We start from the raw sequence: 12,839 nt of genomic DNA, 5'->3' as shown, positions 1-12,839 counted from the left end.
ATTAAAGCATGAAACAGTGGCAACAACTTTCCTCATACTCCATTAAGGAACTAGCTTGGTTGGGCTATCAGATCATTACACTGTTCAAAGACTAGTGATAAGAAACACATTACTGAGATACAGATATATTAAGCAAGAATACAACTCTGCATGGGCGTTGTCTCTGAGAATGGTGTGGGTCATTTAGAAGGTCAAATGTATGAGCACAAATTTGTAAGTTTGATTATTTCTAGAGAGAAGTTGGTTATGTGGAAAGTTCCATGTATCAGACATAAGTCTGTGATGACTTAACTATTAGCAACAGGAGCTCCAATGAAGCAGTTCAACACAGAAAAGATACCCCACAGAGATAGTTAAATAAGGTTTTATTCAGTTTTCTAGTAAAAGTAAAAAAATACATTTTTATTAGTTCCTGATCTTAGTACACAGTTTCTGATTTCCCCGCCAATTAGAAGCATATCTTGAGATGAGAATAAGATCTTAAAAAACAGATAATAGAACAGTTAAAGGTGTGACGGTGTGTGTGTGTGTGTGTGTGTGTGTGTGACGGTGTGTGTGTGTGGGAGAGAGAGAGAGAGAGAGAGAGAGAGAGAGAGAGAGAGAGAGAGAGAGAGAGAGAGAGAGAGAGAGAGAGAGACTGTCTCTTTGTGGTGCTGAGTGTGAGGTTGAAGGAGTTTTGTCTCTCTGTATGTGATGGTGTGTATGAGGTGTTTGTGTGAGGCAGTGTCTCTTTGTGTTTGATGGTATATGTGTGTGTGAGAGAGAGAGGTGGAGGGGAGAGAGAGAATATATGATGGTGTGTGTGAGCCAGTGTCTCTGTGTTGTCATGGTGCATTTGAGTTTTATGCCAACTTGACCCTAGCTAGAGCCAGAGCTAGAGTTTTTAGGGAATTCTTTTCTCAATTGAGAAAAATGCTCCCACAAGATTGGCCTGGAGGGCATTTTCTTGATGAGCAAGACTTGAAAAACCATTCAGAATAAGTCAGTAATCAGAGTTCCTTTATGGATTCGGATCCAGTTCCATTTTCCAGGTTCTTCCCCCTAAATTCCTCTGAGGGGTGTGGAAGTAGAAGCCAAATAAACCCCATCTTTTCCAAGTTGCATTAGGCTATGGTATTTCATTACAATAGCAGAAACCTTAAGTAAGACAGTGTGTGTGTGTGTGTGTATATATATATGTGTGTGTGTGTGTGTGTGTGTGTCTGTCTGTCTGTCTATCTCTTCTCCAGCATCTGTGTGTGTGTTTCTGGCAGTTCATGTGTATAGGTTGTCAGATAGATGCTCATGTCTGCAGAGATACAAACTGTAAGAAGAAGTTTTCTGAGATCAGACTATGATCCAGTACATTTATAAACAAAGCCAGCCTTGCTACTTCTATGTCTAAACTAAGGAAACATAAGGGTAATTAAAAAAAAACCTATGATATCAGAATACTATTGCTTTAAAAGTTCTTATTAGTATACATTGTGCAAAAATAATGGATTTCAATGTAACATTTTCTTTTAAGAGTATGACATATAAAGAATTTAAACATATTCCCCCATTATCCTCTGTCTATAGGAACTAAGGACAGAACAGAGATGTTGGTCATTACAGACTTTGATAGATATAAAATTTGCATTTTAAGTCCAGGTTATTTTGCTGTCCAACTTAAAAAAAAAAAAAAGCAACAGTAGTTTCCAAGAGAATGTGACCAAACCTAGATTAGTCGCAACAATGCTCTGTGTTCAACAAAAAAGTACTGCCTGCCCCATAAATTAGTTTTTTAAAAGTAATTTTACAAAGATTTAGTTAAGGGTCTAGGGAGATGAATACGAGCACTGGCTGCTCTACCAGAGAATCGAGGTTCAGTTCTCAGCACCCACATGACAGTTCACACTGCCTGTTATTCCAAATCCAGGGCATCTGACTCGCTCACACAGACACACATACAGGAAAAACTCATCATTTGAAAGATTTACTTTATTGTATATGTTCCTGTGTGTGCATGTATGCGTGCCCACCATGTGTATTCCTGGTGCCCATGAACTCCAGAAGAGGCCATCGGATTTCCTGAAACTGGACTCAAAGGCAATTGTGAACCACTAGTGCAGGAGACAGAACACGGGTTAAGTTCTCTTAACTACTGAGCTCTCTCTGCATCATTCCTAATAATTTCTATAAAGCTCCATTTACCACAGTGAAACACAGGTCTCAGGTTGCTTTTCAATCAAGTTTACTAAATTTATATTTATAGACCATGTATATGCTCACAGTTAACATTTCATCTTCCCAGAAACTCTCTGTGCCTCTTTCAGTGCTCTGACCCAGTGGCTTGCTGTTATGCTAACGATGCTCCCTAACTCTGGCGTTTAATCCTTCCAGCTTCTATTTTCTATTTTTCCCCATGGCCATTTCTTATTATTATCTTAGTTTTTCTATTTTAGTTTTCTGTTATATTTACTTTTTCCTCTTTTATTTGTTCAAAGGAATGTATGTGTTACAACCTTTAAGGGCACTAGAGATATTTGCATTGTACTGTTCTTGTAACGTTAATGCTGTACAAATGTTGATGCCTTTGTGGTCATTTTTCCCCTAGAAAATAACATGACCACAGGTACAAATTAACCTTTGACTGACTATGTACAGTGCAGTGGAGACCACATGGAGCAGAGGGGGAAATCACAGACCAGAAAACCCCTATTTTTTTTCTTGTCAAACTAAACCCCCAGGACTAGTGTTTTAAGTGGTAATTGAAGGCACATTTATGTACCTTGGTCAGTTTCCCCTTTCCCAGGGCCTTCCTCATAGCCTCTGCCTTTCCAGCGGCTGCATGAGGTTTTATCCATGCCACTGGCATATTGATCACACATGTCAATTATGAAGCATTTCCTCCTAACACATTCCTCTTAAAACGTGTTTCTCCAATTATCTGGCATCAAAATGATGCATGGCATGGTTACTTTTTTTTTTCTTGCCCTTCTTTTGAAAGCAGCCCATTTGAGTGTTTTCCCAGTATTAATGTGGACAGATAAGTGAGCACAGTTTTGTCTTTACTACAATAGCTCACAGTGTACCTCAATGGATTTATATCTTCCATATATGTTCTGAAGCGTCCACTCATGGTTCCAGGGATTTGGGGATGACTCTTGCTAGTGGGGAAATAAAGAGGAGCAATGGATACATAGACAGAAGCTGGCATCCAGGGCTCAGCTTATCTGACGATGAAGCCACTGAATCTTGGTCCCGTACAAAGACAGCAAGTGCTGTTAACTACTGAGCCACCACTCCAAATATAATATATACAAAACATGTATATATTACTTTTAACTTTAAAATTATTTAAAAATTCTTTTGCTACAAAGCTTACAAATGTTTGTGGTCAGCACATGCATGGGAACTCAGGGAGACTATGTCTTATCATTTAACTTCTATGTCTATTAAAATAGTTTCCCACAGAAAAACTTATGAGTCTATACCATTGGCAATATGAGGGGAACTTTGTCTTTGCAAAAAGGAATACAGTTATATATTCAAAATTTAACAAGAAAGCTGTATGATCTTTGTATTACTAAGACCAAAATACTGCACCAAGGTAAGGAGAGACTTTCATTTCCACTCACAGAGATTTCCTTTCATCAGATGCCTGTGATGTCGTAGTGGAGTGTGTCTCCGTGGCAATGGGGATGTGAAGAGGTGGACCACTGACTTACCGTTTCTAGACGTAGGAACGAGAAGTGCTGTGAAAGCCCTGAGCTGAGCGAGCTGCCCCCACCAGGAGAGAGGAGCTCTGAAGAGTGAGAGGCTTTCAACACAGGGCTCTGAGAGGCAAGGGGATCTAGCTTGACTGCTAGAAACATAGGTGTAGGCAAACACTTCATATGCATACCATAACAGAAGAGAATGATGAGGGTAGACTCACGGAAAAGATCATTCCATGTCAGCTAGAGAATATGACAAGTAACATCTGTTACAACTAGAAAGTGTTGATTGACTTCATTCTGAACACTCCCTCTATAGTTTTATTCTTTTCCACTCTTCAGATGACATCGATTTTGTAATGCTCTTTCCTTTTTAATATATGCATATATATATATATATATATATATATATATATATATATATATATATATACACACACACACACACACACACACACACACACACACACACACAGTGTGTGTGCATGTGAGTGTTCCATGACATGGCATATGTGTGGAGGTCAGAGGACACCTTACAGGAATGAGGCTTCATTTCCAACCACATAGGTCATTCAGCCTGTGGCAGCTGAGCCAGCTCATCAGGTCCACGATATCATTTTTTTTATTGAAAGAATAAGGAATGGTTTGGTTTTACCTTTGAAGTGTTTTATTTTAAATCCTTGTCAGTAGTTTTAAAAAGCTTCCTGAAGTGTCAGCGCTCACTTTATGCAGCATCGTCTGTTGCATTCAGATTGCCTAAGTGTTTATTTGATGTAGCTCCATTTTCTCTTTTCACATTTAGATTTGTATGGACCCAAATCAACAGCTAAACAGCAGATAAAGCTTAATGTTCAGCATCATAAAGTCCTATTGTGTTATTCTCCAAGAAGAAGTTTAGAACCCAAAGAGTTTCTCTGTGCAGCTCATAACTGTTAATTATTTCAGATCTATCCTGGAAAGTTTATGGACCAATCCACACTGCTTAGTCCCCAGTTTGCCCAGTTTAAATAGGCCATGTGCAAGAACCTGATATGGATGCCTCCTCAGAGGCTCTGCTAGAGCCATACTGATACAGAGGAGGATGCTTGCAGCTAATCATCAGACTAAACACTAGGACCCCAATGAAGGAGCTAGAGAAAGAACTGAAGGAGTTGAAAGGGTCTGCAACCCCATGGGAAGAACAAAATGATCAACTAACCAAACCAACCACAGCTCCCAGGGACTAAAACACCAGCCAATGAGTTCACATGAAGAGACCCATGGCCCCAGGTGCATATGCAGCAGAGGACAGCATTGTCTGACATCAATGGGAGGAGAGGCCTTTGGTCCAGCAAAGGTTTGTTTTCCCAGTGTAGGGGAATGCCAAGATACTGAGGTGGGAGAGGGAGCACCTTCATGGAGGCAGTGGAAGGGGGAGGGGGAGGGAGAATGCAACGGGGGGGGGGGGGGAAGAGATACCATTTGAAACGTAAATGCGGAGAATATCCAATAAAATTAGGCCGTGTGGAAATGCATGCATGCACCAACATAAGCTTTGCTTACTATTTGGTTCCTTTCCACTCACTCTCTGCCCCCTCTTATCCCAGATGGACAGCTCCCTGTCCTAACCACCCTATACTTCACCACAAGAATGAGATCATAGTGCAAGTGACACTGTAAAGTCTAAAGTGAAATGAAGTGGAAATGGAATTCTGTGACCATTTTTGTCACCTTGCTCATGTTGGTGACATGACCCCTCAGCTATTTGATTCCCATTTCCAAAGCTCTTGGCTCTTCAGGTTTTGTGCCTCTGTATTTCAACAGCAGTTGGGTTGAAACTGTAAGATTTACAAATATCTTTCCTAGGTCATGAAAGACAGGTCAAAAGCTACTAAGTAGCTACTGTTATCCTATCTCCTGCCTGGTCTTTGGCTTGCTAATAAATAATAACAGCTGTTGAAGAGAAACATTTTCAGTTTCCTGAGACGATTCCTCTGGCCCTTCCTTCCACAAGCAGTGTTGTCTTCTCAGAGTACAGCCACTGGGTGACATGGTTTAGAATCACTGCTTTTGGGACCTGAGTATTTCCTGAGCTTCATCTCAGACCAGTCAGTCAGCTGTGATTGCCTAGAACACACTCTGAGACATATACACACATAACCACATACAGTACTCACACACACAAAACACACACACTACACTTAACTTATAGGCATACATATACACCACACACACACACACACACACACACACACAGAGAGAGAGAGAGAGAGAGAGAGAGAGAGAGAGAGAGAGAGAGAGAGGGAGAGAGAGAGAGAGAGAGAGAGAGAGAGAGAGAGAGAGAGAGAGAGAGAGAGGGAGAGAGAGAGAGAGAGTTTTTTTAAAAAAATTTTGATTTTTATCTATTTAAAGGAGATACCTGAAAAACCCTACTTCAAATATTCCACTGTAATTCAATATTTTTTTAAACATCATGTATACATGAAATTTTCATCTAACATTCTTGTTCCTTTTATTTAGAATCCTCTCTTTTCCTGGTTAAAAAATCACAAAGACCAAATAATTCTTCTAAGAATGAAACAGCTTCTGTTGTCTTGCACATCTGCACACACTGGTGATAGAAATGCATGAAGTGGTGGGCACGGCCAATGCCTCAATTAGAAGCAATAGGTGTTGTCCAAGCTGTAGCTAAGGAATCTCGACACTGGCTTGTCATTCTCTGGGAGTCTAGCTATTTTTTTCCCACACAGCTCTTTGTATTCTTCTGATTGCTTTGACATCAGGAACACACAGGAAGATGCTCTGAATCTGTCTTGCCATGATCTGCTGCACATGGAGAGGACTTTAAAAGCTCAACTCTATCTCCTTTCTTATTTTTTCCTCTCTGTTAGCCATCAACTTCCAGTACACTGTGGAGTTCACCCAGTGTTTCTGCTTCCTCACTCTCTGGCTGCCTTCAGCCCATCAACCACCTGTGTCTGTTCAATCTCCCTTTTTATTGATTCCACAGTATTTTTCCACTCCATCTCACCATGGCACTGATCACTAAGTAGAAAATAGAATGTTTTCCATATATTATCCCAGAGGACTCTTAACCAGCCCCTCTTTCTCCAGTTCATTTCTATCACTGACCTGCCTTGCATACAGACTGTTAATTGTCCTATGTGTCCTTAGAGTTGCATGTCTCCCTTAATTTCCTACTTAAATTGTTATCTGTTCCTTGATACTTTAAGACTCTCAAAGCAATGGTTAATAGGCCATTTACTTTCTCATCTTTTCACAGTATAGTATATAATTTTAGTATAAAATTGATGTTATCAGCATTCTGGTATATTAAGTACATAGAAAATGATATTACTGGTTCTGAAGGTAACACGGTATATTATGTTAAGAAAAGGTTGCAATGTTTTCAAGTTGTTTACAGTATTTTATTAGGGGTTGACATGGTAGGCACCGCTGCCGAATCTTAAAGCCTCCAATTTTTCTATGTCTGAGCTCATGGGGGCTGTGTGCTTGCTAATTAGCTCACTCACCTCAACATTTAGACCAGTATAGTTAACGGTAATTCCCAAAGAAGAGGATATTTTGTATGTGATTACAGTATATTCAATGCTTTAAATAAAATGCAAGGATATCATTCATAACACTGGGAATTCTTAACAATGGAGTAACTTTAACACATTCTTTGAGAGCCTGGGGAAATGGCTCAGTGGTTGAGCATCTTGCTGAGCAAGCATGAGGATCAGGGAGTGGATTCCCATTACTGAAGGCAGTGTTAGGTGGCTTCTTTAAACCCAGAACTCCTAAGAGTCCAGAAAATTCTAAGGCCAGCTGGTCAGCTAGAGTACCTACATTGAGACCCTTTGGGATCAGCAACACTCAGTGGATTGCCACCTTGATGGACAGGGTAGAGAGCAATCAATTATGGCATCTGATGTCAACCTTTGTCCTCTGTGCTTAAAGAGACAAGGAGTATAAATATTTGTGACAATTGGTAAAATTATGCATTGCTGGAACACTGTAAGTTCAGTTGCATTTGACCTTTATGGAACAAAAGGAAGAAATGAATGATTAATGCTCTTGACTTACTCTTCTAGTTTCTGCAGTAAACAGGACCACACCTAATGCAAAAACTAACGAGACACATTAGAACTTGCAAATTTATTTTGGAACTGATGACTGGTGTATCATTATAGATGTATGTTATTTCACAGGCTTCACATTCTTTTACACAAATAGGAAGGCTCTGAAATAACATTATGTTTAGGAATGGGCTATCTATCTGAACCTTGTTGCATTCTTTGTACTTAATTCCATGGTGAGTTTTGTGATGAGTATTTCTTGAAAACTTATGAGGGAAGTGGGCTCAGATTATAACACGATTCTTGGTTTGTGCTGACCTTCATAGACTTGAGTTTAGTGCAATGGTGCCTTCCAGGAAGTTCTTTGTTGAGGGCAACTGGAAGATGAATCAGAGGAAGAAGTGCCTGGAAGAACTCATCTGCACCCTGAACGCAGCCAAATTGTCAGCAGACACCGAGGTAGTTTGTGCGACGCCAGCCACATACATTGACTTTCACATGCAGAAGCTGGATCCCAAAATTGCCGTGACTGCACAAAACTGCTACATCGTGACCAATGGGGCCTTCACTTTTGACATCAGCCCAGACATTATCAAAGACTTAGGAGCCTCCTGGGTGGTGCTGGGGCACTCAGAAAGAAGGCTTGTCTTTTAGAGAATCAGATGCCCTATCAGAGGGACTTGAGGTGATCGCCTGCATTGAAGAGAAGTTAGACAAAAGGGAAGCTGGCATCACTGAGAAGGTTGTTTTCAAGCAAACCAAGGTCATCACAGATAATGTGACAGACTGGAGCAGGTGGCTTTGGCCTATGAACCTGTATGAGCCACTGGGACTGGCAAGACTGAAGCCCCTCAGCAGGCACAGGAAGTCCATGAGAAGCTCTGGGGATGGATGAAATCCAGTGTCTCTGATGGGGTGGCTTAGGCATAGTGCACTCATTTATGGAAGTTCTATGACTGGAACAACCTGCAAAGAAAAGAGCTGGCATGCCAGCCTGATGTGCACGGCTTCCTCATGGGCAGTACATCTCTCAAGCCTGAATTTGTGGACATCATCAACGCCAAACAATGAGCACTGCTTATTCCCCTACCTGTCTGCGTAGCCTAGACTAGGTTGCCCAGAAGTTTAGTAACTGCTCCCACCAAACACATGCTTCTGAGGACATCATTTACCCCATCTTGTGACCTAACCTGCACAGTACCTTCCTGAGCTGTTTACACCTCCTCATAATGGTTGGAACCAGGCCAATCTCTTTACCACTCACAATGGTTAGAATCAAATATGTCACCAAGTTGTTTTTCTGAGGAGGGAAAGGAGTAGAGCTAGTTGTCCTTTTGGGCCATAACAAGTGAAAACGCCTTCCATTGGTTTGGGATGGAAACTCATGGACCACAGGAGTAGGCCTCTTGTCACTTTGACCTGTCACTTAGATGGCCTTGGCTCTAGTTTTACTCCCAAGATCTACTGGATGTGTAATACAGAAAGTTAAAGCCTTTGGGTTTGAATTTCAGTATACAGTAAGGCCTAGTTCCTCTTATTCTTAAGAGGCCTGGAATAATCCCTTTCCCCATGGTGCTGACACCTTAGTATCCTGTTTTGGAACCATCCTATGTGTTGGGGAAATAAACACCTAGGCCTGAAAAAAACCAAAAACAAACAAAAAACCAAAAAAACCCGAAGATTCTTTAATGAACATTCTTCTCCAATGAGGAAACACAATTCAGTTCCTCCAAAATTCCCCCTATGAGCTGACTATTCAGGCATGCAAGAGCAACAAGAAATGCTTTATCAAGTGATACAAGAATGAACTTCCTAGTTTCTAATGTGACTATAAGTTTTACCTCAAATACTGACCTGGAACGACATATTCAAATCAATATTCTTTCCATGTCGGCTATCAATGGGCTCTTGTTTTAAAGGACATAGAAGTCAGCCTCATTTTTTTTTTTATCTTTATGTTTCTGAACAAATATTCTCTTTTTTGAAGAAAAAGGAGGTCAGATAGGAATATATGGTCTAAGGCTAATTAACATCTGAACTGAACCTCAATTGGCTTCTAGCACATAGATGTTTTATTCTGTAAGATATTCAGCAAGCACTGGAGAGTACATAAAAACACATTATCTAAAGGTCAGTGTTCAGAGTCAACAGGACTATAAATGCTATGTCAAAGTTCAATGCATTGATAGTTTTATCTAGTATTTTGTTAAGAGCTCCAAAGGACATATGGCCAGTATTTGCCACCAGAGGTCTGGGAAGGTATCATATGTGGTTCTTGGCATAGAGAGGTCTTCAGCAACAAGTGAGCTACCTAAAATAAACAAGAAAATTAAAAATTGGTGTACTAATTTCTCTTGCTTTGTGTCAAATCTGAAGTGCATTCACTGAATACTGTAGGAGCTTTGGTGAAGTAAGTTTAAGTGTACACTGAGGTACAGCAGATGTAGGTGGGACAAAGTTGGATGCCTGGCTGATGTCCACATGCTCAAAGGCCTGACATTCCACTTACACAAACAAAACAACCAACTCACCAAATAACAATAATAAACCTTGACTATGTGATGGGATGTAGCCGGCCATACTGTCAGAGGCTAAATCCAGTCATGTAAGCATGAAGAACAGGCAGGCAGAGGCTATATTTGAGTTTCATGACATCTGTTCTTGGACCCTGCTTATGATAATGAGGTAGTTGTGATTAAGATTAAAAAAGAGAGATGGTGCTATATTGCTGTGATCTGTGTGGGGACTGAAGGAAGGGTTGTGACGGGCAAGAAGAAAAGCAAGGAATGAACAACGTAACCTCTTTGAGAATTACCTTCTCTTTGCTGTGATTATGCCATTTGAAAAGCAGAGGAAGTCATAGTTGACCTTGAGCCAAGGGGACATTGAGCCAAGGAAGAGTTCTTGGAAGGGGCAGGGCCTGATTAGCTGGAACAGGAACTTGACAGAGGCCTTCCTGGCAGGGTTGTTGAAACAGAGATGCAGGTGAATGATACAGAGATACAGAACCACAATAGCTCCAGGTTACTCTATGTGGAAAGCCTTTGTTTCGCTATGATAAGTGAGTAGATGTGGATGTGTGTACCCGGTAACCTGTAGGCATTTTGTAACAGTGCCACTGATGCCTCCAGAGCCACACTGGTATGGGAAAGAGGCTGGTCTCATGTATTGTAATATGGATAGATAGAGGATAGTGATGGTGATGGTGATGGTGATGATGATGATGATGATGATGATGATGATGACCCTAATTCCACTGTTGTATTGTTCTAACCTACTTGCCACTTAGGGACCCTGTTTGCCAAATTGACCTGTACTTTCATTTCCTTGTTTGCTCATGAGACATAGTTCCTCCCTCTCCACCAGGAACTGCCTGTGGTATTTGTAAAACAGTCGACTTAACATGTAGGGACACAGAGTAAAATATTAGAGGTCCACTTTTATCAGTCATTCTCAGCAGTTCCTGATACTGGTGCTTCTCTTTAAATTGTGGGAGAAAATTATGTGCATCTGTTCAGATTATGAGTGACTTAGATACTTTTCCCCCCAGTTGCTGCTGCAGTTCAGACTCTAGTGTATGAAATAACGAGCTCTTAGAGAAGGTGGTGATATGTCTGTTTGTTTGTTGTTTTCATAGTGGCAAAGTGTTTGATTGATAATGATAGTATTTAGAGGTGATGTTATTTAACATATTTATATGTGATTTTCTTTAATGCTGCTTTTTTTGGCAGTGTATGTTGGCTGTGAGGGGTATTGTGGTGTATGCAGTAATGTGTATGGGTACACGCACTGTCTTATTCCTTGAGATAGGGTCTCTCAGTAGAAGTAACCTGGCAGTCAACTATTCTCAGAGATTGTCCCATTCCTGCCTTGAGTAACATTGTCACATCCAGATTTTTTTATAGGTGCTAGAGACTTGAACTCACATTTTCATGCTTGTACAACAAGCACTCTGACCTGAGGAGCTATGTTTCCGGCCTCTATATTTTTCTTTATGCTGTCTCTTTTTTTCCATATATGATTACTTGCTAATCATAATGCAGATTTCATTAGTCTTTTTGAATTAATAAGATGGCATTTGTGAAGAAGGACAAGAATGAAGGGTCACTTGGGACAATTAGAGATATAAGATCCCACTCCTGTATTAACCACGGACCAGTCATAACTTCAAATCTAGAATATCCAAAGCAAACATACATTGTTTCTCTTCATTTAGTTCTCATCAGAGCTACTTAGGATGACTATGCTTGGACACCAAGCTCTAACATGTGTGATTTCTCTTAAGCTCACAATAAGTACAAGGTCATTGCTAAAATTCCTACTCACAAATGATAAAGTTGAGGCTCAAGGGGTTAATAGAATTTCCTATGGCCATGCTGCCCTGCTTCTCTCTCTTTCACTGTGCATGTGTGCCTTTGTGTGTGTGTGTGTGTGTGTGTGTGTGTGTGTGTGTGTGTGTGTGTGTCCTGGCTATCCAGGAACTCACTTTGTAGATTAGGCTGTCCTTGATCTCAGAGATCTACTTCTCTCAGCTTCTCAAGTGCTGGGACAAAAGGCATGGGGCACCACCTCCTGACCATGCTCCCATTCTTAAGTTGCTGACTGTGATTCTGAGATGTTCCTGGAGTTATTAATGTTTGACACCCTGGTTGACATATTTCATCAGTTTGTCTGTTCATCCTTCATCCCTAGTTCCCTCTCTCTGATTCTACTGGTATTTTTCTTGTATCTCTCTGTTTTGATGGTCAATATTTTGAATCTTCACCTGGTATACTGTAGTTTTTTGTGTGTATTCTTAAGTGACTTCCTTTTTTGAGTACATTAAAGTAGATGTTAAATCGTTCTGCAATCACATCTCATTACAAATCTTCACACCATAAAGAAGGATACAGAGTAAAAACTGAAGGTCCCCTGTTGTTTCTTTCATCATGTCTCACTAATCATGAGACTTGTACACATCTGTAAACATGCGCGCGCGCACACACACACACACACACACACACACACACACACACACTGGTTTTAAAAATATAAACAAATATAGCATTTCTATTACCCTGACGTTTAACATTTTAATCTGATGCTGGGATCCAAATAT

General features: G+C 40.5%; 1 protein-coding gene and 1 pseudogene across 2 annotated transcripts in view; both read left to right on the top strand.

The window, feature by feature from the left end:
* FRK (fyn related Src family tyrosine kinase) overlaps positions 1-12,839 on the top strand; it is a gene marked incomplete at both ends in the record, with an annotated part of 99,416 nt that overhangs the window by 27,666 nt on the left and 58,911 nt on the right. The window lies entirely within an intron of this gene.
* LOC308436650 (triosephosphate isomerase-like) lies at positions 8,063-8,812 on the top strand (annotated as a pseudogene). Its single transcript has one exon. The product of its transcript is annotated as a triosephosphate isomerase-like (transcript).

This window comes from Micromys minutus, assembly GCF_963924665.1.
Source record: "Micromys minutus genome assembly, chromosome: 25".
In the NCBI taxonomy this organism is placed as follows: domain Eukaryota; kingdom Metazoa; phylum Chordata; class Mammalia; order Rodentia; family Muridae; genus Micromys; species Micromys minutus.
The sequence above is the reverse complement of the archived record's forward strand: the minus strand, read 5'-3'. Positions and strand labels throughout refer to the sequence as shown.